The following is a 6,000-nucleotide window of genomic DNA, read 5'->3' as shown; positions in this document are numbered from 1 at the left end:
TGAAATAATCATTCAGATATTTGAAGACACTGAACCTGCCCTCCTTATGGTTTCTCTTCTCCAGGCTAATCACACCTTTTTCTTTCAACCAACCCTGTATGGGAAAAATTTGAGGTAATTCATCATCTTGATTGTCCCTTGGACACTCTCCAGTTTCTTGGAGAAGAGTGAAATTCCAAATTTCATGATAATAATCATCTTAACCTTGTTTGATTGGGTATTTGAGAGGAGGAGGGGGAAGATATTTGGGCTAGGAAGCCTTGTGGTACAGTCCTTACCTCTAGCTCCAAACTGTCTTGGTCAAAAGTAGAAGAAATGTGCGTGCTTGGGGTGATGGACAAGAGGAATGGGGGAAGATCAGGGAGAGAGTAAACTTATGATAGAAATAGAAGTAATTCTTATATTTTCTTTCTTGGGCATGTGGTTTTTGTTCCTTGTTTTGCTTTTAAAGACACTGGCTTTGTAAAAAGCTTTAGTTAGAGAAGCTAGAGAGTAGGTATAGGCCATTAATTTTAGTTTTCCCCAAAACTCAAATGCCATTATACAAATCCAAGATCCCCCAGAGGAAGTAAGACCTTTTATTTGCTGATTACAAAGAGAATTCCCTTTGATGCCAGATTTCTGAATTTCTCCCTCTCTAGCTAGCAAATATTTCCTTGATTGTATATGCTAAAAACCTTCTGACCAACTGCTTCTATTTTGTTGCATTTTTCCCAACAGTTTTGGGTACATAATCTTGACTTTTTGGTAACATAAAAGCAAATTTCTCTTTCAGGGACACATTCATCTTCTAGATATTCCTGAAACTCAATAGACATAAATGGAGGCATGCTCAGTAACCTCTCAGGTGCCTTCGAGTCTTCTCCTCTGTATCAGGGATGTATTGATGACTAGATGGTAGTAGTGATTGCCAATCCCCTGAAGAATAATGCCGGTGCCATGTGTCATATTTCCCAATCTTATTGAAATCCTTCTGGGCCCAATTTATGATTTCTTTTAGGTCTAGCCTGAATTCCATCAATCCCTGGACTATGGACCCAGCATAACTTTTCAAGTTCTTTATAAGTGGATTTCCCCACCCCCTTTTTAAAGGTTCAAACACTTTTTGTTTTTGTCACTCATAAATTAGAACTGTGTTTGGACAAATGAAAACACTCATGAAAAAAGGCAGGTGGCTTGTATTTATGTAGGTCAACTTAGCTCTGGCAAGCTGACCCTTAGGATTTAATCTCATGACCACAGTATCTCTCTATCCTAACTCATAGTGTGAGCCAAGCAATGCAGTGAACTATATGCTAAGAAATATCATGTTTGCAAAAGGGCATGCGTGTGTATACAGCTTTGGGTTCTGGAAATTTGTAAATATCTGCGTGTTACAGAAACAAATCTGAAATCCCCCCATGGTGGGCTTACATCTTGGCAGTTCTCATGGTTCCTTCTCTTTCCTCCCCCAGATCCTCAGTACTGCCACCTATAAAAGGACTCATCTCCTTGCTAGGAAGAGGAGTGTATTCACACTGCAAAGTCTGTGTGTGAGAACTTTATACTAGGAATTCCAGGACATCTCACTTTTCTTATGTTACTTAGTTTCCAGTTCCATGCTGTCTAGCTGGGATTGTTGGTGGTGCCATCTTTCATCTCACTCTGGGATATAATATGGTATCTTCCCCATCTCCCTGTGTACCTGATCTTTTCTTTCTGAAGAATTCCCAGTCTTAGTGATTTTGAGATGCTAGTTTCCTTTTTGGGTAGCTAGGTGGCACCATGGATGGAGTGCAGGGCCTGGAGTCAGGAAGACTCATCTTCCTGAATTCAAATCTGGCCTCAGACACTTATTAGCTATGTGACCCTGAGCAGGTCATTTAACCCTGTTTGCCTCAGTTTCCTCATCTGTCAAAAATGAACTGGAGAAGGAAATGGCAAACCATTCCAGTATCTTTGCCAAGAAAACCCCAAATGGGGTCATGAAGAGTCATACATAACTGAAAAACAATTTAACAGTGAAAGTTCCCTTTCAGAACTGGACAACTTAAGAGCTGACAAACAAAGCTGAATTGGAGCACCACCAGGATAAGAGGTGAAGGTGAAGATGATTTTGCTTTTAAGATGTGGTTCCAATAGTACCAATGAACTGAACCATAGGAAGATTTCTCTGCTCCTGGCTTCTGTGATGGAAGGGGGCGGTCAGGTTAATGAACGATATTCAGTGTACTCAGCAGCACATTAGCAGGAAGGAAGAGAAGCAATAAGCAGCTTAAAAGCAGCTTTTCCCAATGCATTTGAGAACAAGGAGTACTAATTGCCAGAGACAAAGATTTTCCAGAACATATGGATTCTGATGAAACCAATGCAGCGACATGCATAATGCGTACTGGGCTTGTTTTCATGCCTGCTGTAATCATGATATCTGCTGGCAGGAGGGGAAGGTGACTTGCCATATAATTATGTCAGTGGGTGCAAAAAAAATCCTTTAGTAAGATCCAGGGTCCCTCTGTGGAGAAAACCTAAAAGAGTTTCTTCTATAGCTATTCCCAGTCTCTTTGACCAAGAAGTTGAAAAGGCTTGAAAGATCCCATTCCAGCTTAGAGAGAATGAATTATTCTTAGACAAGATGGAAACGATAATCCAAGCAAGAAACCGAGAACAAAAGATTTATGAAGGCATTAAAGGAAATGTATGAAATAGATGACAAAAAGAAAGAAAAACTTTTTGTATATTGAACTACACCTACTGCAAAGAGACTTTTCTCATGATGAAGGGTTCTGGACCCTCTGAAGAAGTTCCATCCTATCCTGTGTTCCATGCAACCCTAGTAGGGGGAAAGAATTGTTTAGGAGGAAGAACTGTGTTTGCAGAGGTTAGAGAATCCCTAATGTGAGGTATTGTGCTACAGATATGATGCTTCGGGGCATACATTGGGTATTTCTGGGGCACATATGTGTTCAAGGTGTGACTGATGATCTCTTTCTCTGAAACTGTAACCAAATCAACACTCCCAGAAGCATCTGGAAAGGAGGTTCATTAATGTACTGCTCTACTGTTCCATTCGCCATCTTTGTTGGGGGTTTTCCTGGACCAGAACATCTTCTTTAGTCCTTCCCCTTCTATCTCTGTTGTAATTCCTGTTAGAGTGTAAACTCCTTGAGGGCAGGGAGTGCCATGCTTTTTAAAATTTGTCTCCCCTGCATTTAACATATTTAGTTTTTGCCATGTAGTAAGTTTATTGAACAAATGCATTTAACTCATTCATGCATTCATTCAGATGACAGAGAGAAGGTAGAGCAATTCACTTTTCGTATTGGTGTCCCTCTCTTTAAGGCAAAAGAATAATGGGATGACTGGGCAATGGATATAACAGAAAGCTGGAAGGAACCCAACTGAATATCTAGTGGGGACCAAGGCAGACTCCAGATTCCATTCCCATTGATACCATCACCAGCACGTGGTATGCAAGTATAAAACTTCAATTAGGCTTGAGGATAGTTGAGCTAAATCAAATCAGTTTTTAGAAATTATATGAACCCTTACTTCTATATGTTCTAACCACTGTGCTCCCCATTCAAGACACAGAAGGGACTAGAGGATGCTGAGGAAATAGCAGTAGAGGCTGATTCATTTTAAGAGAAAGGAATGAGAACTAGAGTTTCTTAGAATCATGCCATTAAACAGATGGCATAAACTACATGCAAAGAATAAACCAAATAACATCTATTGCTGTAATCAAAGACCAGATCTTCCATGAGTGCCATATTGTAATAACTCAGCATTAGGGGGCAGGTAGGTGGCTCAGCAGATTGAGATTTAAGCCTAGAGACAGTAGGTCCTGGGTTCAAATCTGGCCTCAGATACTCCCTCGCAGTGTGATCCTGGACAAGTCACTTGACCCCCATTGCCTAGCCCTTACTACTCTTCTGCCTAGGAACCAATACACAGCATTGATTCTAAGATGGAAGGTAAGGGTTTAAAAAAATATTCCAGCATAAGCTGGAGTTCTCAAAGGCTATTCCAGTATAGCACAGGCTCTCACAAATGAACTCCATGTTGAAAGGCCAGGACTAGCCTAGTCCCCAAATTTGTCACCAGATTAGCCACAGAGTGATGAAGAGTCATGAAGACTGTCGCCCAAGTGGACAGGATGTGGCGGGATGGCAACCATGTCAGTGGAGGGGGGACCCGTACTGATGAAATATGGAGGTACTGGCCAGGGATCTTTTAGATAGCATTCATCCTAACCTCTGATGTCCCCCTGACACCAGGCAAGACTGTAATAACCCTATTAGTTGTAGCTAGCATGTGCCCCAATAGCAGCTGGATTGGTCTAGAGTGGCTTTGCTTTGGGAACAGGGCTGCCTCAACTGTATGGAACTATGTTGGCAAATCCATTGCATGGATGCGTGGGTGCTGGGGTGGTATGGGGAGGGCTGCCCTGTTCCCCCTCTGCTCAATGCCCAATGACATTTTTTGCATGCCCTGCCCCTTTGTCCAGCTGCTCATTGTGAGCATTTCCTCCATCTGGGGGAGGGTGGGGATGGGGGTGCTCACAGGAAGCTTTAGGTTGGGATCTTGAAAACATTCACTAATGCTGGTATAGAGTCCTAGGGGTTCTGAGATTGCTTTTTTTTTTTAAACCCTTACCTTCTGTCTTGGAATCAATACTGTGTATTGGTTCCAAGGTAGGCAATGGGGGTTAAGTGACTTGCCTAAGGTCACACAGCTAGGAAGTGTCTGGGATCAGATTTGAACCCAGGACCTCCCATCTCTGGGCTTAGTTCTCAGTCCACTGAGCTACCCAGCTGCCCCTTCTGAGATATTTTTTAAAGGATTCTCCTTCCTCATTCTCCTAGGCTCTTTTCTCTGGAGGCATGGAGATGGAATCAGAATTCTGGTTGAGAAACAGGGGACTTTCCAAGATCCTATAGTCTCTTCTCTCCCCTATCTCTACCCTTCAATTTGGCAGACAATATTCATTCAGACCCCACTGCCAAAAAGCCCACCAGGACTCCATTGTTTCTTCTGGAACAGAAGGTCACATCTAGTTCAGAGCTGTGAGTGAGGGACTAAACAATCACGACAAGGCATAGGCTGCTGGGCTTTCCCCTTGGTCTCCTCTTGGATTCCAAGTTTTGGTTATTTTGAGATGCTGATACTGTTGTTGGTCTCCATTTGAAATCGGCTACTACCCAGGAATCCTCTGGAGTAGACATGAACAAGGGCCCTGGACAGTTCGGCTCCGAGGTTCAGGCAGCTTTGCTTATCCATGCCCCATGGGACCCAAGACTTCATCTCTTTCTCGTCACATGTGCCCCTTTACTATTGTTTATTCTTGAAGTCAAGTGGTTTTTGAAGGACTTCTTGAGCTAAACAAAGAATTCTTTTGGGTTGGGTAAGGCAGATCTCATGGCCTCTAAAATTATAAATGAAGCATGGGTGTCAGTCCTTTCTAAATTATGATTATTTTTTAAAATAAAAATCCTTACCTTCCACCTTAGAATCAATACTGTATTCCAAGCCAGAAAAGCAGTAAGGGCTAGGCAGTGGGGGTTAAGTGACTTGCTCAGGGCCACACAGGTAGGCAGTGTCTGAGGCCAAATTTGAACCCAGGACCTCCTGTGTCTAGACTTGGCTCTCAATCCACTGAGCCACCCAGCTGCTCCTTCATTCCTAAACTCTTTTGAATTCCCAATTCTCCAAATGTTAGGGCACTCTCCCCCCAAATTACTTCACATGTGTGTATTTTTAATTTATTCATCTATATTCATGTTATTTTTCCTCTATAGAATGTCAGCTATTTGAATGAATAGCCTATTTCATTCTCATCTTTCTCTTCCTATGGCCTAATACGGTGCCTAATACATAGATAGGTTTTTAATGAATGCTTGTGGTCTTGAGTTGACTTGAACCATACAGCAGGCTGAATGAATCTGTGGAATGATGTGCCCATTTCTCCACTGTGGAGAAAAACTAAAGTGTAACCCAATTTCCAAAGCTCACTGTAACAGG

The sequence above is a fragment of the Monodelphis domestica genome, chromosome 1, assembly GCF_027887165.1.
Source record: "Monodelphis domestica isolate mMonDom1 chromosome 1, mMonDom1.pri, whole genome shotgun sequence".
NCBI lineage: Eukaryota > Metazoa > Chordata > Mammalia > Didelphimorphia > Didelphidae > Monodelphis > Monodelphis domestica.
This window is presented reverse-complemented; position numbering follows the sequence as displayed.